Source organism: Lipotes vexillifer, unplaced genomic scaffold, assembly GCF_000442215.2.
Source record: "Lipotes vexillifer unplaced genomic scaffold, Lipotes_vexillifer_v1.1 scaffold220, whole genome shotgun sequence".
NCBI lineage: Eukaryota > Metazoa > Chordata > Mammalia > Artiodactyla > Lipotidae > Lipotes > Lipotes vexillifer.
Genome location: NW_006781423.1, coordinates 330955 through 352387, shown reverse-complemented (window position 1 = coordinate 352387; position 21433 = coordinate 330955). Strand labels below are relative to the sequence as shown.

At 42.8% G+C, this 21433-nt stretch overlaps 1 protein-coding gene across 1 annotated transcript in view; it reads right to left on the bottom strand.

Annotated features, from left to right (window-relative positions):
• Positions 1-21433, bottom strand: part of ASTN1 (astrotactin 1) — a 343770-nt gene that overhangs the window by 258734 nt on the left and 63603 nt on the right. The gene's annotated exons all lie outside the window — the stretch shown is intronic.

Here is a 21433-nt window from a genome sequence, read left to right as displayed (position 1 = left end):
GTCTAGGCATTCTGTACGATGAAAATATTTAGATGAGGCAATGCCCACGTCTTCCCCAGCTTTCCAACTGTGAAATAGCACTCCCCTGGGCCTTATCTTTATCCCTTCTTGATCAACACTACCTTTTGTCAGGGGTCATTTTGAAATGAGTCTCTTGTTTCCCAAATGGGCATTGCTCTTCGACTACTTAGCCTGGCTCACAGAGTTAATAGGCAGAATGGAGGCCCAGTGGCTATGGAGACAAGCGGTGGTTCCCTCTCCAACTTGCTGTTTGCCCTTGATCAGGGAGTCACTTAGGAAATCCAGGCCCATCATTTCCTCACTGATGGGAGATTATGTGACAATATTTAGCTACCATGAAGGAGTGAGAGAGGATTAAATAATATGCTTGTATGGGACTTAGCCAATACTTGATGTTACACTGGATACTTGGTAATAATTACCTTTTGAGTCTCACAGAACTCATCTGAAATACCTTTCTGATTCAAGGGCTAAATAGTTCCATAAGAGGGTTTAGTTCCTTTTCATTCCCTAAAAGAAATGTGCCACAAACTGAGAGCCTTTATATACCATTGCAAGCATGGATTTCCTTTGCCTTAGCTCCCAAGAATCACTAAAGAATCATGATCACTATGTTTTACAGTCTCAAATCATTTTCCCCATATTCCTTTACAGACAGACACTTATTATGCCGTAAACATAAAGGGAAAATATCCAGTGGGTATTTTGACACTGTTAACACTCCCTCTCGGGGAGACCTTCAAGATGGCAGAGGAGTAAAATGTGGAGATCACCTTCCTCCCCACAAATACATCAGAAATGCATCTACACGTGGAACAACTCCTATAGAACACTTGCTGAACGCTGGCAGAAGACCTCAGACTTCTCAAAAGGCAAGAAACTCCCCACGTGCCTGGGTAGGGCAAAAGAAAAAAGAAAAAACAGAGACAAAAGAATAGGGACAGGACCTGCACCAGTGCGAGGGAGCTGTGAAGGAGGAAAAGCTTCCACACGCTAGGAAACCCCTTCACTGGCGGACACAAGGCTGGGGGAAAGTTTCAGAGCCCCAGAAGAGAGCGCAGCAACAGGGGTGCCGAGGGCAAAGCGGAAAGATTCCCGTACAGAGGATCGGTGCCAAACAGCACTCACCAGCCCGAGAGGCTTGTCTGCTCCCCCACCGGGGCGGGCGGGGGCTGCGAGCTGAGGCTCGGGTTTCGGAGGTTAGACCCCAGAGACTGGGGTTGGCTGCGTAAACACAGCCTAAAGGGGGCTAGTGCGCCACAGCTAGCCGGGAGGGAATGCAGGAAAAACTCTAGACCTGCCTAAGAGGCAAGAGACCATTGTTTTGGGGTGTGCAAGGAGAGGGGATTCAGAGCACCGCCTAAATGAGCTCGAGGTGGGCACGAGTTGCGGCTGTCAGGCAGACCGCAGAGACGGGCATGAGACGCTAAGGCTGCTGCCGCCACCAAGAAGCCTGTGTGCGAGCACAGGTCACTATCCACACCTCCCCTCCCAGGAGCCTGTGCAGCCCGCCACTGACAGGGTCCCGTGATCCAGGGACAACTTCCCCAGGAGAACACCTCAGGCTGGTGCAATGTCACGCCAGCCTCTGCCGCTGCAGGCTCGCCCTGCATCCATACCCCTCCCTCCCCACGGCCTGAGTGAGCCAGAGCCCCCAGGTCAGCTGCTCCTTTAACCCCGTCCTCTCTGGGCAGGGAACAGATGCCCTCAGGCAACCTACATGCAGAGGCGGGTCTAAATCCAAAGCTGAACCCCAGGAGCTGTGTGAACAAAGAAGAGAAAGGGAAATCTCTCCCTGCCGCATCAGGAGCAGTGGATTAAATCTCCACAATTAACTTGATGTAGCCTGCATCTGTAGAATACCTGAATAGAATCATCCCAAAATAGAGGTGGTGGACTTTGGGATCAACTGTAAACTTGGGGTTGCTTTCTGCATCCAATTTTTTTCTGCTTTTATGTTTATCTTAGTTTAGTATTTAGAGTTTATAATCATTGGTAGATTCGTTTATTGATTTTGTTGCTCTTTTTATATATATATATATATATATATATATATATAGCTATTTTTTTTTCCTTTTTCTCTTTTTCTGAGTGTGTATGTGTATGCTTCATTGTGTTATTTTGTATGTATAGCTTTGCTTTTACCATTTGTCCTAGGGTTCTCTGTCCGTTTTTTTTATTTTGTTTTTTTCTTTGTTTTTTAGTATAGTTTTTAGCGCTTGTTATCATTGCTGGATTTGTTCTTTGGTTTGGTTGCTCTTTTTTCTTTTTTTTAAATTACTTTTTAATTTTTTTAATTTTTAATAATTTTAAAAATTTTTTTATTTTAATAACTTTCTTTTATTTTTTTCTCTCTTTCTTTCTTTCTTTCTCCCTTTTATTCTAAGCCACGTGGCTGACAGTGTCTTGGTGATCCGGCCGGGTGTCAGGCCTGTGCCTCTGAGGTGGGAGAGCCAAGTGCAGGACACTGGTACACCAAAGACCTCCCAGCTCCACGTAATATCAAACACTGAAAGCTCTCCCAGAGATCACCATCTCAACGGTAAGACCCAGCTCCACTCTATGACCAGCAAGCTACAGTGCTGGACACCCTATGCCAAACAGCTAGCAAGACAGGACACAACCCCACCCATTAGCAGAGAGGCTGCCTAAAATCGTAATAAGATCACAGACACCCCAAAACACACCACTGGACGTGGTCCTGCCCACCAGAAACACAAGATCCAGCCTCATCCACCAGAACACAGGCACCAGTCCCCTCCACCAGGAAGCCTACACAACCGACTGAACCAACCTTAGCCACTGGGGGCAGACACCATAAACAACGGGAACTACGAACCTGCAGCCTGTGAAAAGAAGACCCCTAACACAGTAAGTTAAGACAAATGAGAAGACAGAGAAACACACAGCACAGGAAGGAGCAAGGTAAAAACCCACCAGGCCAAACAAATGAAGGGAAAATAGACAGTCTACCTGACAAAGAATTCAGAGTAATGATAATAAAGATGATCCAAAATCTTGAAAATAGAATGGAAAAAGTACAAGAAACATTTAACAAGGACCTAGAAGAACTAAAGAGCAAACAAACAATTATGAACAACACAATAAATGAAATTAAAAATTCTCTAGAAGGAATCAATACCAGAATAACTGAGGCAGAAGAAAGGATAAGTGACGTGGAAGATAAAATAGTGGAAATAACTACTGCAAAGCAGAATTAAAAAAAAGAATGAAAAGAATTGAGGACAGTCTTAGAGGACTCTGGGCAAACATTAAATGCACCAACATTTGAATTATAGGGGTCCCAGAAGGAGAAGAGAAAAAGAAAGGGAATGAGAAAATATCTGAAGAGATTGTAGTTGAAAATACCCCTTATATGGGAAAGGAGATAGTCAATCAAATCCAGGACGCATAGAGAGTCCCATACAGAATAACTCCAAGGAGAAAAATGCCAACATACAGGTTAATTAAACTATCAAAAATTAAATACAAAGAAAAAATATTAAAGGCGGCAAGGGAAAAACAACAAATAACATACAAGGGGATCCCCCATAAGGTTAACAGCTGATCTTTCAGCAGAAATTCTGCAAGCCACAAGGGAGTGGCAGGACATATTTAAAGTGATGAAAGGGAAAAACCTAAAACCAAGATGACTCTCCTCAGCAAGGATCTCATTCCGATTTCACAGAGAAATTAAAACCTTTACAGACAAGCAAAAGCTAAGAGAATTCAGTACCACGAAACCAGCTTTACAACAAATGCTAAAGGAACTTCTCTAGGCAGGAATACAAGAAAAGGAAAAGACCTACCATAACAAACCCAAACAATTAAGAAAATGGTAATAGGAACATACATATTAATAATTACCTTAAATGTAAATGGACTAAATGCTCTAACCAAAAGACATAGACTGGCTGAATGGATACAAAAATAAGACCTGTATATATGCTGTCTACAAGAGACCAACTTCAGACCTAGGGACACATACAGACTGAAAGTGAGGGGATGAATAAAGATATTCCATGCAAATGGAAATCAAAAGAAAGGTGGAGTAGCAAATCTCATATCAGACAAAATAGACTTTAAAACAAAGAGTATTCCAAGAGACAAAGAAGGACACTACATAATGATCAAGGGAACAATCCAAGAAGAATATATAACAACTGTAAATATGCATGCACCCAACATAGGAGCACCTCAATACATAAGGAAAATGCTAACAGCCATAAAAATCGACAGTAACACAATAGTAGTAGGGGACTTTAACACCTCACTTTCACCAATGGACAGATCATCCAAAATGAAAATAAATAAGGAAACACAAGCTTTAAATGATACATTAAACAAGATGGACTTAATTGATATTTATAGGACATTCCATCCAAAAACAACAGAATACACTTGCTTCTCAAGTGCTCATAGAACATTCTCCAGGAGAGATCATAACTTGGGTCACAAATCAAGGCTTGGTAAATTTAAGAAAACTGAAATTGTATCAAGTATCTTTTCTGACCACAACGCTATGAGACTAGATATCAACTACAGGACAAAATCTGTAAAAACTACAAACACATGGAGGCTAAACAATACACTACTAAATAACCAAGAGATCATTGAAGAAATCAAAGAGGAAATCAAAACATACCTACAAACAAATGACAATGAATACACGACAACCCAAAACCTATGGGATGCAGCAAAATCAGTTCTAAAAGGTAAGTTTATAGCAATACAATCCTACCTCAAGAAACAAGAAGCATCTGAAATAAACAACATAACCTTACACCTAAAGCAAATAAAGAAGAACAAAAAAACCCCAAAGTTAGCAGAAGGAAAGAAATCATAAGATCAGATCAGAAATAAATGAAAAATAAAAAAGAAGACAACAGTAGCAAAGATGAATAAAACTAAAAGCTGGTTCTTTGAGAAAATAAAAAAAATTGATAAACCAATAGCCAGACTCATCAAGAAAAAAAAGGGAGAAGACTCAAATCAATAGAATTAGAAATGAAAGAGGAGAAGTAACAACTGACACTGCAGAAATGCAAAGGATCATGAGAGATTACTACAAGCAACTATATGCCAATAATAAGCACAACCTGGAAAAAATGGACAAATTCTTAGAAAAGCACAACCTCCCAAGACTGAAACAGGAAGAAACAGAAAATATAAACAGACCAATCACAAGCACTGAAATTGAGACTCTGATTAAAAACCTTCCAACAACAAAAGCCCAGGACCAGATGGCTTCACAGGCAAATTCTATCAAACATTCAGAGAAGAGCTAACACCTTCCTTCCCAAAATCTTCCAAAATATAGCAGAGGGAGAAACACTCCCAAACTCATTCTATGAGGCCATCATCACCCCGATATCAAAACCAGACAAAGATGTCACAGAAAAAGAAAACTACAGGCCAATATCACTGATGAACATAGGTGCAAAAATCCTCAACAAACTACTAGCAAACAGAATCCAACAGCACATTAAAAGGATCATACACCATGATCAAGTGGGGTTTATCCCAGGAATTCAAGGATTCTTCAATATATGCAAATCAATCAATGTGATACACCATATTGACCAACTGAAGGAGAAAAACCATATGATTATCTCAATAGATGCAGAAAAAGCTTTCGACAAAATTCAACATCCATTGATGATAAAAACCCTCCAGGAAGTAGGCATAGAGGGAACTTGACCTCAACATAATAAAGGCCATATATGAAAAAACCCACAGCCAACATCGTTCTCAATGGTGAAAAGCTGAAACCATTTCCACTAAGATCAGGAACAAGACAATATTGTCCACTCTCACCACTATTATTCAACATAGTTTTGGAAGTTTTAGGCACAGCAATCAGAGCGAAAAAGAAATAAAAGGAATCCAAATCGGAAAAGAAGAAGTAAAGCTGTAAAGATGACGTGATACTATACATAGAGAATCCTAAATATGCTACCAGAAAACTACAAGAGATAATCAATGAATTTGGTAAAGTAGCAGGCTACAAAATTAATGCACAGAAATCTCTGGCATTCTTATACACTAATGATGAAAAATCTGAAAGTGAAATTAAGAAAACACTCCCATTTACCATTGCAACAAAAAGAATAAAATATCTAGGAATAAACCTACCTAAGGAGACAAAAGACCTGTATGCAGAAAATTATAAGACGATGAAAGATGATACAAATAGATGGAGAGATATACCATGTTCTTGGATTGGAAGAATCAACATTGTGAAAATGACTCTACCACCCAAAGCAATCTACAGATTCAATGCAATCCCTATCAAGCTACCACTGGCATTTTTCACAGAACTAGAACAAAAAATTTCACAATTTGTATGGAAACACAAAAGACCCCGAACAGCCAAAGCAATCTTGAGAACAAAAAATGGAGCTGGAGGAATCAGTCTGACTTCAGACTATACTACAAAGCTACAGTAATCAAGACAGTATGGTACTGGCACAAAAACAGAAATATAGATCAATGGAACAGGATAGAAAGCCCAGAGATAAACCCACGCACATATGGTCACCTTATCTTTGATAAAGGAGGCAAGAATATACGGTGGAGAAAAGACAGCCTCTTTAATCAGTGGTGCTGGGAAAACTGGAGAGGTACATGTAAAAGTGTGAAATTAGAACACTCCCTAACACCATACACAAAAATAAACTCAAAATGGATTAAGGACCTAAATGTAAGGCCAGACACTATCAAACTCTTAGAGGAAAACATAGGCAGAACACTCTATGACAGACATCACAGCAAGATCCTTTTTGACCCACCTCCTAGAGAAATGGAAATAATAACAAAAATAAACAAATGGGACCTAATGAAACTTAAAAACTTTTGCACAGCGAAGGAAACCATAAACAAGACCAAAAGACAGCCCTCAGAATGGGAGAAAATATTTGCAAATGAAGCAACTGACAAAGGATTAATCTCCAAAATTTACAAGCAGCTCATGCAGCTCAATAACAAAAAAACAAACAACCCAATCCAAAAACGGGCAGAAGACCTAAATAGACATTTCTCCAAAGAAGATATACAGATTGCCAACAAACACATGAAAGAATGCTCAACATCATTAATCATTAGAGAAATGCAAATCAAAACTACAAGGAGATACCATCTCACACTGGTCAGAATGGCCATCATCAAAAAATCTAGAGGGCTTCCCTGGTGGCGCAGTGGTTGAGAGTCCGACTGCCGATGCAGGGGACATGGGTTCATGCCCAGGTCCAGGAAGATCCCACGTGCCGCAGAGCGGCTGGGCCAGTGAGCCATGGCCACTGAGCCTGCACGTCCAGAGCCTGTGTTCCGCAATGGGAGAGGCCGCAACAGTGAGAGGCCTACGTACCGCAAAAAAAAAGGAGTCATGTACCACAATGTCACTGCAGCTCTATTTACAGTAGCCAGGACATGGAAGCAACCTAAGTGTCTGTCAGCAGATGAATGGATAAAGAAGATGTGGCACATATATAAAATGGAATATTACTCAGTCATTAAAAGAAACGAAATTGAGTTGTTTGTAGTGAGGTGGATGGACCTAGAGTCTGTCATACAGAGTGAAGTAAGTCAGAAAGAGAAAAACAAATACTGTATGTTAACACATATATATGGAATCTAAAAAAAAAAAAAAATGGTTCTTAAGAACCTAGGGGCAGCACAGGAATAAAGATGCAGACATAGAGAATGGACTTGAGCACACAGGGAGGGGGAAGGGTTAGCTGGGACAAAGTGAGAGAGTGGCATGGACTTATATAATAATACTACCGAATGTAAAATAGATAGCTAGTGGGAAGCAGCCGCATAGCACAGGGAGATCAGCTCAGTGCTTTGTGACGGAGGGGTAGGATAGGGAGGGTGGAAGGGAGACGCAAGAGGGAGGAGATATGGGGATATATGTATAAGTATATTTGATTCACTTTGTTATAAAGCAGAAACTAACACACCATTGTAAAGCAATTATACTGCATTAAAGATGTTAAAAAAGAAAAAAAAAAAGACTCCCTCTCCAACATGGTCATCCCACTATAAACTGGAAGAGACAACTTGGCTTCATGGAAAGAACTCACATTTAAGCAAGAAATCAAACTCAATGAGATGCTAATAATTATTGTTAGCACCGATTGAGAGATTAGTCTATGCCAGCATTGTTCTGAATAATTTTCACTTATCAAGTCCTTTATTCCTGGAGAGAACCCTACAAGATTGTTACTATTTTCATGTCCATTTCACCGTGTAAAAAACATGCAGCACAGGAAGGTTAAACGCTTCAAAATGCCAGATTTCTAGGAATTGGTTCACACCAGATTTAAACCCAAGCAGTTTAGAGTCTGGGCTTTTAATTATGCTACTCTTCAGAGTTGGCAGGATGATCTGAAAGCAAGTATGTAGAGAACTGGCCATACTGAAAGCACTCAATGAATAGTAATTTATATTATTTACATTAAAATAGCTATTTTCTTAAATGTTGTTGCTTTTCGCAACTGATTATGACAGAGATTCATCCTTTGTATTCCTCTTTTCCACTTTCACTTCCCATATTTTTAGTTCCACTGGCCTCACTGCTTGAGTCCACAGACACAAGGCCGCACGGCATTCATGTCATCCCAGAGTGAACCCCCTCTCTATCCCATCTTGTAACTTCCCTCGGTCTGGCTTTCAGAGTTCCACTTACTGATCTACCAGCTTACCGTTTGAAATAAAATTCAGAGGAACAAGTCCCTCAGCCTTTTCCTATACTTTCCTCACTCTGTGTACAGCTTCAGCCTCTGATAAACTGGTCACTTGTTTTGTAAGATATGTTAAGATACAGCAAAAGTTTAGTCTGTGATACCTTACCCTGTTAAAGGGAAGCTTACCCTAAGATTATAGACTCCTCATTTTCTGCAACTCACTGATGCAGTCACCAAAACATCATCAGGTTTTTTGGCTCAGGTAAGCGTCAAGCTGAATGGTGTTCAAATGACAGCAACAGTGAGGCAGATAACAGGTCTTATAAGACACCATTCGCAGAAGATAATCATAGTAATTTGCTGTCATTCCCTCGCAAATCCAGGAAAAGGAGCAGCATTAAATCCCATATAGAAGGCAGACGTGTTGAGACCTGGAGAAGTACATGGTCCACGTGAATTCTGGGAACTGGTGGCAAAGCCAAGAAATAATGAAGCAGCAGATGACAGGCCATCAGTGGAAAGGTGGACCCTTCCACTACCTCACCTAACCAATTTGAGGTAGCCGGTAGTTTATCTGAAGGCCATTTTCAAACCATGCAGTACCTGGCTCTGCAAAATGTGGTCCACGGACCAGCTGCATGGATATCACTTGGGAACGTGTTAGAAATGAAGACTCTCAGGTCCCTCCGCAGACCTTCTGAGTCTGAATCAACATTAGAAGCTGGCTATTCCTGAGTGCATTACATATTGAGAAGTTCTGGTGGGGGCTTATAGCTCAGGTTAAGACTGGCAGGCCTGACCTACCTATAAAAGACTCCATTTTGAAATTTCAATGAATAAGTAAGTACATATGATAATATAAAAGCAAAATTAAGACAGGGTAAAACGTTTTTAAATTGTGCTCAGAATAAAGTTGCAACACTAAAGAAGAGATGGCAAGAGATCTGCATGGAAACCCAACAGAAATATTCCATTTGCTGCTCTGATACACCACCCACTTTTCTTCATCTTGCTCTGTGCCCAGGGAGGCTGACCTGTGTGAGGACAGAGGGATGAAGAAGGGTGAGATGCCCCAGGGGCCAGCCTTGGGCTGACCGTGTCCCTCAGCGGAGGTCACAGCTCTGTCCCAACAGCCCTCACCATCTCTGGGTTCTAGTAACTGCCTCCTTCTCTTCCCCTTCAGGCCGAAGGCTGGTCACAACACTTTGATGTTAATAGCGTCTGCATGCTGCACTATTCCTTTTTGTACCTTTTAAATAATCCCTTAGTAAATTCTGTAAGACTCAGTTGGAGTATATAACTTGTTTTCTGCTGGGACCCTGATTGATAGATTTAGACAAAACTGTTGGTTCAAAGAAAGAAAGGAGGGGCTTCCCTGGTGGCGCAGTGGTTGGGAGTCCGCCTGCCGATGCAGGGGACACGGGTTCGTGCCCCAGTCCGGGAGGATCCCACATGCCGCGGAGCGGCTGGGCCCGTGAGCCGTGGCAGCTACGCCTGCGCGTCCGGAGCCTGTGCTCCGCAAAGGGAGAGGCCACAACAGTGAGAGGCCCGCATACCGCAATAAAAAAAAAAAAAAAGAAAGAAAGAAAGGAGAATTAACCTATCTTAGGGGAGGGAACTTAAAATATAAGAATGGTCCAGGGGAAAGAGGGTGTGACAAATTTAATAAGGGCCATGTTCCATCACACTTAGATGTCACACATAAGAAACATGCTCTTAACATGTTTAATAGCAAGCTTACCCCTCATCTGTTAAGGAATCCTAATTCTCAGAATGGGGTTTCCACTGCATTTCAATCCAGATTCGCTATCAAGTACATCCTAGTTGTGTCTCTTGTCATAGCAACATCCCTTTAGATGCTCATCTGGCCTGCATCTGCGAAACAGCCTTAGAAGGTAAGTCATCTCCTAAGTGTCCCCTCTCCTTCCCTTCTCCCTAAAGTACAGAGTTGATTGCATAAGCCACCTTTTTCCCTGTAAGATCTAGCCTTTCACAATCAACTTCGTCAGGTCCCCCATTTATTTGTATAGTATGACCCCTATTTTCCAGAAGCTTCCAGAATTAGATATGATCTCATTTCTCTCTGACTCCTTTACATCAAATGTCAAATGTGTACACGCATTCGACTATCTACAAAACCAAATGCAAGTCCACTGAGTGGCCCTTGGCCCCCACCACTCCAGAGAGCCCAACTCTACAAGAAGTCAGCATGACCAGCCTGGTCAGGCAAAAAGGCTTTCCTGCAGCTCCACATCCATCACTGCCACTCAGATGTCAAGCTTATTCCTACCGCATCTTGTCCCTCTATCTAGAATCTCATCTCCAACAACCAGTTCTTAAGTAATTCTATATCACCCAGCATTCAAGGCCCTTAGCAGGCTCACCTTCTTTGTAAAGTCTTCCCTTTAACTTTAAAACATAAAAATGTCTCCCTTGGGCTTCCCTGGTGGCGCAGTGGTTGCGAGTCCGCCTGCCGATGCAGGAGACACGGGTTCATGTCCCGGTCCGCGAAGGTCCCACATGCCGCGGAGCCAGTACCTGGCTCTGCAAAATGTGGTCCACGGACCAGCTGCATGGATATCACTTGGGAACGTGTTAGAAATGAAGACTCTCAGGTCCCTCCGCAGACCTTCTGAGTCTGAATCAACATTAGAAGCTGGCTATTCCTGAGTGCATTACATATTGAGAAGTTCTGGTGGGGGCTTATAGCTCAGGTTAAGACTGGCAGGCCTGACCTACCTATAAAAGACTCCATTTTGAAATTTCAATGAATAAGTAAGTACATATGATAATATAAAAGCAAAATTAAGACAGGGTAAAACGTTTTTAAATTGTGCTCAGAATAAAGTTGCAACACTAAAGAAGAGATGGCAAGAGATCTGCATGGAAACCCAACAGAAATATTCCATTTGCTGCTCTGATACACCACCCACTTTTCTTCATCTTGCTCTGTGCCCAGGGAGGCTGACCTGTGTGAGGACAGAGGGATGAAGAAGGGTGAGATGCCCCAGGGGCCAGCCTTGGGCTGACCGTGTCCCTCAGCGGAGGTCACAGCTCTGTCCCAACAGCCCTCACCATCTCTGGGTTCTAGTAACTGCCTCCTTCTCTTCCCCTTCAGGCCGAAGGCTGGTCACAACACTTTGATGTTAATAGCGTCTGCATGCTGCACTATTCCTTTTTGTACCTTTTAAATAATCCCTTAGTAAATTCTGTAAGACTCAGTTGGAGTATATAACTTGTTTTCTGCTGGGACCCTGATTGATAGATTTAGACAAAACTGTTGGTTCAAAGAAAGAAAGGAGGGGCTTCCCTGGTGGCGCAGTGGTTGGGAGTCCGCCTGCCGATGCAGGGGACACGGGTTCGTGCCCCAGTCCGGGAGGATCCCACATGCCGCGGAGCGGCTGGGCCCGTGAGCCGTGGCAGCTACGCCTGCGCGTCCGGAGCCTGTGCTCCGCAAAGGGAGAGGCCACAACAGTGAGAGGCCCGCATACCGCAATAAAAAAAAAAAAAAAGAAAGAAAGAAAGGAGAATTAACCTATCTTAGGGGAGGGAACTTAAAATATAAGAATGGTCCAGGGGAAAGAGGGTGTGACAAATTTAATAAGGGCCATGTTCCATCACACTTAGATGTCACACATAAGAAACATGCTCTTAACATGTTTAATAGCAAGCTTACCCCTCATCTGTTAAGGAATCCTAATTCTCAGAATGGGGTTTCCACTGCATTTCAATCCAGATTCGCTATCAAGTACATCCTAGTTGTGTCTCTTGTCATAGCAACATCCCTTTAGATGCTCATCTGGCCTGCATCTGCGAAACAGCCTTAGAAGGTAAGTCATCTCCTAAGTGTCCCCTCTCCTTCCCTTCTCCCTAAAGTACAGAGTTGATTGCATAAGCCACCTTTTTCCCTGTAAGATCTAGCCTTTCACAATCAACTTCGTCAGGTCCCCCATTTATTTGTATAGTATGACCCCTATTTTCCAGAAGCTTCCAGAATTAGATATGATCTCATTTCTCTCTGACTCCTTTACATCAAATGTCAAATGTGTACACGCATTCGACTATCTACAAAACCAAATGCAAGTCCACTGAGTGGCCCTTGGCCCCCACCACTCCAGAGAGCCCAACTCTACAAGAAGTCAGCATGACCAGCCTGGTCAGGCAAAAAGGCTTTCCTGCAGCTCCACATCCATCACTGCCACTCAGATGTCAAGCTTATTCCTACCGCATCTTGTCCCTCTATCTAGAATCTCATCTCCAACAACCAGTTCTTAAGTAATTCTATATCACCCAGCATTCAAGGCCCTTAGCAGGCTCACCTTCTTTGTAAAGTCTTCCCTTTAACTTTAAAACATAAAAATGTCTCCCTTGGGCTTCCCTGGTGGCGCAGTGGTTGCGAGTCCGCCTGCCGATGCAGGAGACACGGGTTCATGTCCCGGTCCGCGAAGGTCCCACATGCCGCGGAGCGGCTGGGCCCGTGAGCCATGGCCGCTGAGCCTGCGCGTCCGGAGCCTGTGCTCCACAACGGGAGAGACCACAACAGTGAGAGGCCCGCGTACCGCAAAACAAAAAAAAATAAAATAAAATAAATAATGTCTCCCTTATCCAACTCCTTTGGAGCTTGCTTGCTTCAAAGTGAGAACCAAGGGGGTTTCTGTAAGCACAGCGCATGTGTGCAAACATAAATGGACACACGGGGCAAAAAGATTCCAGCATGACTTCCAGGTTCCTGGCTTAAGAGCCTAGGTGGAAGGTATTGTTGTTTATTCATTTCTATAAATTAATTTATTTTTGTCTCTTAGGTCTCCTTTATTCCATAATAGTCCTTCCCTCCTTCCCTCTTCCTTTTTATAATGCCTTTGACTTTTTAGTGAAACTCATGTATGTTCCACATTCTGGGTTTGGCTGATTGTTTTATGTAGTGTCTTTCAATGTGTTCCCTTACATTTTTTTCTCGTTTTAAAATTTGTAGTGAGATACATACAGCATGAAATTTAACCTCTTAACTATTTTTAAGTGGACATTTCTGGGGCATTAAGTACATCCACATTGTTGTACAATCATCACCATCATCCATCTCCAGAACTGTCCTCATCTTCCCAAAGCAAACTTCTGTATCCATTAAACAGTTACCCTCCCTTCCCATTCCCTGCTCCTCTCAGCCCCTAGCAGTGACCACTCTACTTTCTCTTTCTATCAATCTGAATACTCTAGCTACCTCATATAAATGGCATTGCACAGTATTTGTCCTTTGTGACTGGCTTATTTCACATAGCATAATGTCCTCAAGGGTATCCATGTTGTAGCATGTGTCAGAATTTCCTTCTTTTTTAGGCTAAATAATATTCCATTATATGTATATGGCACATTTTATTTATCCATTTATCTCTTGATGGAAACTTGGGTCCTTTCCACCTTTTGGCTATTGTAAGTAATGGGTAGTGCCATTTATTGGGGTGGGGAAAACAGAAGGAAGAGGTATGGAAGGTAAAGGGAGAAATGGTGAATCCAGTTTGGGGCATGTTAACTTTCAGTACCTATACAAATACTATACATACGGCTTTTGAGTTCAGAAGACCATCTGGACTGGAGGAATAGATTAGCAGTTGTAGGCATTTAGGTAGCAATGGAAACCAAGAGAATAAACAAGATCACCTCTGGAGAACAGGCAGAAGGTCTAAGGCTGAGTCCTGAAGAACTGTGATTTTCAGGTGAGGTAGGGGAGGATAAGCAAGAAAAGGAGACAGACCAGCATACAGAAAATGGGAAGAAATTCAACAGAGCGTGGGGTTATTTGACCCCAAAGAACATCTGGAATAGATAGAGGATGTCAGGCCTCATCAGTTTGGTAAAAACTAAGATTGAGAACAGACCTAAGTGAAATTCTTTAAATTATGAATATTGATTTTTCAAATACAGTATGCTACATTTAAAAGTATCTACTTGAAGCTTGCAGAAAACAGGTAATCTAAGAAACTCATTTGTTCAGGAAATACTAGAGGAATATAAATACTTACTAGGAAAGTGTGTATAAAATCACCAATGTTACATTTGTGACACATTGTTAGAGGATGTTTGAGACACACCTGATAAAACCCTCAAAGTGGTTTTAAAGGAGGTAAATTGTGTTTCACATACACACACATGCACACATACACTATCCCAAGGGGCAGACAGCTTCACTGCTTTGGATGTGAAAATGCTCTAGGATGGTATTTTCAAACACCAGTGCTTAGCAGTAAACTATCTATAAAAATCACTGTTGAGCAAGAAATGTGAGACTTAGGTTAGATTTCAGGAAAAGCTCTCTGTGACTGGAAATTGTTTAAAACTTTCAAAATTCTGGAATGCTAATTGGAATCAAGAGACCATAAAATATCTTCCTCTAACATTGTTTAAAAAGCAGAAATGGGTTCTCATCTGTCTGGCACTAAGTGTAGGCATGACTCAAGAAAACAGACTTGAACTCTCATGGTTCCTTCATTTCATAACATTATATTGATTCTCCCCACTGTTTTACCGCTTTTGGTAGAAGAGCTTTCATCTTTCCAATTTCCAAACTATTAAATTAGATAGCCCGGCCAAGTTTCTCAGACTCACTGATTTTTCCACTTCCTTGAAAAGCTCAGTTGAAAGCATCTTTTATCTTTAATTATACTTGTGAATATTTTCCTCTTACACTACTTATTATCATCCACTTGTTATTTGCCCTCCCTTCTCCATCCTTTCCCTTCCTTATTTATCTACCTATAAAACACATTAATATTTGATTTTTCTCACTGAAGTCTAGTATTTTGAGAACTCAAAGTTGGTAGGTAAATTTGAACCACATATTGTAACACGTGTTACTAGGTCAAAATTTTATTTCTTTTGGCCAAAGGCCATCACAAGACTTATGGAGGAAAGATAACGTACAAAGAGAACTTTAAAATAAGTTATAAAAATCAAACGAGGACTAAGTTAGAATGAGTTTCTAAGTGTAAAAATATGTAACGTTTCAAGGTTAATTTGTTAAAACGAGTCATAAGACTAATTCATCATTATACCCTTTTGGCTGGACTGTCTAACATAATATTAACTCTGATTCTGAAATGGCCAGTCAGTAATAGAGGATCAAAAATTATGCAGGTGTCCCTGACAGGCAAACCTTCCTTTTCCAGTGATGTTCTAGAGTAAATATTAGTTTTGATCACCACCCCCAGAAATGGTTAGAGTTATTTCTAGATATAAAGCAGGAGGAAATAAATATGCATGATCACCTACTATGCATAAGTTTATGTGCTTTCAATGTATATAGATTCTCACTCTTTTTTTTTTTTACATCTTTATTGGAGTATAATTGCTTTACAATCATGTGTTAGTTTCTGCTTTATAACAAAGTGAATCAGTCATACATATACATATGTTCCCATATCTCTTCCCTCTTGCGTCTCACTTACTCTTTACAATGACCCTATTAGATAGGATTTTTTAGATCCATGTTCGACTATACATAAGTTCACAGAGAGTAGATAACTCCTCCAAGTCATACTTTAGTGAATGGCAGAAATAGAGTCTGGACCCAAGACTGTCACAGCCCAAAGCCCAAGCAGGTACACCACTGTCCGTTTTAGAGAAAAGGAAATGTGAAAGGTCCTCTGATTCCAGATTGCTTCCAATATGGGCTCAACAGACCAGAAAATAAGCCAGTATCTTGTCTTTAATTATGAAGTAGACATAATTTAGAAGAAGATTGCTGTGAAAGCCTGGCTAAGTTTGAGAGCAATAAGATCGATCAAGCAAAGTGAAATTCTATGTAGCCCTCCTATAACACTTGAAAACACCAGTTGTTATAAAAGCTAGCTTTTTAGGAACAGGGGGCAGGGTATTTCACTCAAACGTTCTTTAACAAGAAGACTTGGTGGTAGGAAGACTGTTTGTTAATTCATTTTCATTGCAAGCCACTTGATATGAATTAGTTCACTGAATTCTCACAACCACCCTGGCATGATTTTACACTGGAGAGATATAACGGTCAATGGTCAATGTCATTAAGTAAAGGAGCTAAGGTTTGGATATAGGGCTAAGTCCCTAGACCAGGCTTGCTCCACCATAAAGCCATGGAGAGAAACAGCACTGAAGACGGCTGAGGCAGCGCTTCTTAGTCTTCAGTGCACATAGGAACCCCCCGGCAGTCTGTTAAGTCACATGTTTAGTTCACTGGAGCCTTAGAATCTGCATTTCTGAAAGCCCCCCAGCTGATGCTGATGGTGCTGGTCTGCAACCACTCTTAAGGGGAGAAATGATGAGCTATTTACAAAACAATCCCTACAAGTGTATTCCCAAACAGGGCACTCTTCTGCTAGATGGCTTCAGTGAAACTTTGTGCTTTCTAAAGTATTCAGTCAGTGCTCTAAGTGATGGGATGGTGATCTTCTCTGCTACAGATGCTAAGATAAGAGAGTGGGAGCACATAAAAGATTGGGATTAGAGGTTAAGCGTTCCCCACGTGTATCACCCCAAGCCCTCACCTCAGTTCTACAAACATCTGGTCAATGGCTCGGCAAAGGAAGGATTCCACAAAGCATAAGCCGTTCCATTTGTCAGGTAGAGTTTTGCTACGTCTCCTGTGGCTGCAGCAGTTCTCAAGTGAGCAGGATACCATGTGACAGGCCCACATCCATAGTGGGTACAGCCCTCAACCAGTGGTGGGGCTGGCCACTTGGAGGTGTTTGGTACAAAGTTGTTTTGCAACCGTTTACTGTGTTCCTCTGCTCTGCTTTACATACCACTCCCGTTGCCCTGTCCCCTCCCTCCCTCCCTTATAGGAGCCCAATGGCAAGCGACCCTCCTCCATGACTGCAGTCAGGCGTCAAGTCTGCTTCCATGAAATGTTCTCTATTTTAGTGAAAACCAACTTCACAGCAAATTGCTCTGGTTACCACTGGGGTCACTTAGGTGTTGCCTAGTCTGTGGTAATTGCTTTATTTCAGCATGAAAAAAAAATACTTATTACCATGTTTTTGCAGCTGACAGTGGCTGTTGTGTAGGTAAAATCCTTCACATCAAGGGAAGAGGGTCTCTGTTGATGACACACACAGCAGCTGTCCCCAGAACTGCTCGCCTCTACCCGCCACGCCTCCTCTGCAGGCCAGCTGAGGCCCTGCTCACCAGGAAAGAGTTCCTTGAGGACACTTTGCATTCACCTGTGTCCGGCAGGGGCGGGTGCCACCCAGGCGATAACCAGACTAGGGACATTGACTCAAAGGCAGACGCGGGTAATGAGGTCCAATGCGCGAAATGGCTTCAAACTGCGCTCAGTCAATATTGCCACAATGAGTGGATTCTGCTTCCTCCCAAACAGACAGCTCTATTCTCTTCATCTCACATCCCTAATGCCCTTGGGTTTGAGATTTAGCCTGGGAAGGGGGGTGCAGAAGAAAAGCATGAGGTGCAGACATCCCCCTATTCTAATAAGATAGCTGAGTTATCTCTACTTTTATCTCTACTTTTGATGCAGCTTAGAGAGTCCCGGGGCAGCCCAGAATCCTTTTCTCTTTTCCCCTTTTCAAGTCAGTCTGTTATCATGCCTAGTGCTTGGCTCATTAATTTTTTTCCCCTACATCATCTCCTGCTCCTCTCTGCAATGACCTCTCTCCCCTGTGACTGGTTGTGAAGGTTCTCTTTCATTTTACTTCTAAGGCAATCTTTGTAGAGCTAACTTTAACTAACCAACCAATTCTTTCCCAAGCCCACAAAAGCATCCCATGAAAAGAGACACGCAAGAAGCCTGCAGCCCTCCCCTCTCTCCAGCCTTCTCTGCACACACGCAGCCTCTTCCCAGCGATGGCTTGGAAACTGCCTCTTTATCACAAGTTCAGGCTTTGAGTGGCATGCGGCAGTCAGTTCGCCATAGGAGAAAAGAAGTCATAACCACTGCGCTTGCTCCAAACCAGGCCATCAACACCTAGGGTTGTTTCCAGCTTCCATGTGGCAGAAAAGAGGCCATTTTCTCCCCAGAACTAAAGAAGATCACATATAATATCAGGACATTCAAGGTTCAGTGAGTAAAGTCTTAAGAGAGCCAGGGCCAGCTGGGTGACGCGTGTTGCCATTCATGTTCTGAAACTGGTTGTTTCCTGTGGGAAGCATACACGCCAATTCCAGCTGGAAAGAAAGTTTCCCCTGTCATCCTCTTGACCTTGGATTTGTTCTCTTCCACACCTTCCTCTGCTACCATCTTGTTTCCTTTTAAAGTGCCAGTTCTGGAGCTAGCCTTGTGTGTGTCTTTATTTTTCCTGTCTCCCCACTTCCCATGCACCTACCTGGTTTAAACTCACTTCTTTGCTCTCATTCACATGTGCTCAACCACCACCCTTGTTCCAGAATCTGAGCTCTGCCCTGATACCAGTTTTCAGGCCCTCCCAACCTAGCCGCGCTCTCCTAGTTCCGGCTACAGGGTTCATCCATATTCCATCACATACCCTGCATTAACAGAGTGTATAGACAAGCCCCACCTCATCTCCACAATTATTTAGTGGGTGGAAAGGGAGTGGGGAGTTTCTCAAAGAAACCTAAGGGAGCGAGTTCAATTTAAAAACACATAACTCTACATAGCAGGGAATAAACTTGATAGTAAAATTGATATAGTAAACTAGAGATAGTAAAATTGGTCATATAAATAAGTGTAATAAGTATTTAGATAAACTCTTAGGGGAACAGCCCCAAAGGATCGATGCCAAGAAATGATGTCTGGGAAGAGACAAGACACCCCCTACCTACCTGAGTTAAATATCATTCAAGGCAAACGTTTTACCTGATAGAACACAAAGGGAGTATAGCTTAGGGATTAAGTGTGTATGCTTTGGAGCCAGACCACCTGGGTTAGTTCCTTAGTTTGCAATTACTAGCTGGGAGAGTATGGCAAGTTACTTAATGTTCTGAGCCTCAGTTTCCTTATATGTCACATAAGGACAATAATACCCATCATAAGGTTGATGAACTTCTTAAAAGAAAATGCAAAGTGCTTAGTTAGCATAGTGCCTAATGCATAATAATTTTGTAATGGATATTTGTTTAAAACCCTTTGTTCTTACTATCAGAGAAGAATCTTGAGCCATGTGGACAATGGCTCTTACAAGACATGAATGGCTAACACATACTTTTTATTTTTTAATTGAACTTTTTATTTTGAGATAACTATAGCATGACATGCTGTTGTAAGAAATAATACAGAGAGATAGCACACGTCCTTTACTCAGTTTCCCCCAATGGTAACATCTTGCAAAACTATAGTACAGTATCACAGTATCACAGTCAGGATATTGACACTGATACAAAGCACTGATCTTATTCAGAATTCCTGTTTTATACTCGTGTGTGTGTGTGTGTGTGTTTATCCCATACAGTTTTATCACGTGTAGTTTCACATATACACCACCACAGTCAAGTTGCGCGGGCTTCCCTGGTAGCACAGTGGTCAAGAATCCGCCTGCCAATGCAGGGGACATGGGTTTGAGCCCTGCTCTGGGAAGATCCCACGTGCCATGGAGCAACTAAGTCCAGGCGCCACAACTACTGAGCCTGTGCTCTAGAGGCCACGTGCCACAACTACTGAAGCCCGCACACCTAGAGCCCGTGCTCTACAACAAGAGAAGCCACCACAATGAGTAAGCCTGTGCACCGCAAGGAACAGTGGCCCCCGCTTGCCGCAACTAGAGAAAGCCCGGGTGCAGCAACGAAGACCCAACACAGCTAAAAATAAATAAATAAATAAATGTTAAAACAAACAAACAAACAAAAAACAGATGCACAACAGTTTCATTACCACAAGCATACTTTTTTTTTTTTTTTTTTGTGCGGTACGCGGGCCTCTCACTGTTGTGGCCTCTCCCGTTGCGGAGCACAGGCTCCGGACGCGCAGGCTCAGCAACCATGGCTCACGGGCCCAGCCACTCCATGGCATGTGGGATCTTCCCGGACCAGGGCACGAACCCGTGTCGCCTGCATAGGCAGGCGGACTCTCAACCACTGCGCCACCAGGGAAGCCCAAGCATACATTTTTTAAATCAAGTTTTTAAATGGCCTGATTTGGTTGGCCACAGTCAAAATGCTCGTTTTTGCCTTTCTTCTGGTTCCTGGTGCATTTTATAAATGATGCCCATGAACTTTTCCTGAGCCAGCTCTTTATCCTCCAGTGCATGTGGTTCAAACACAGCAATGGAGCACTTGGCCAGCAGAGAAGCAGAGCCCGTGAAAAGAGGTGGAGGAGGAAAGAATGGAGGAGAGAGAGAATGGAAAGGAGGAGGGAGAGGAGACGGGGGAATAAGAGTAAGGGCACAGGAGCGGGGAGATGAGGGAGAGGAGGAGGCGTGGCAGCGCCTTCCATGCCCAACAGACCGGGGTAACACCAGCGTCTCCCCAGTCCTGATGCCCACCCATTTCACCCACGGGGAAATATCTGGTAAACACGTCAGCTCTGATTTGCTCCAGTCCAGAGTCTAAACAGAGCCTGTTCCGATTCATACTGAGGTTTGAATATAAACACAAGGGGCTTCCCTGGTGGCGCAGTGGTTGAGAGTCCGCCTGCCGATGCAGGGGACGCGGGTTCGAGCCCCGGTCTGGGAAGATCTCACATGCCGCGGGGCGGCTGGGCCCGTGAGCCATGGTCGCTGAGCCTGCGCGTCCGGAGCCTGTGCTCCGCAACGGGAGGGGCCACAACAGTGAGAGGCCCGCGTACCGCAAAA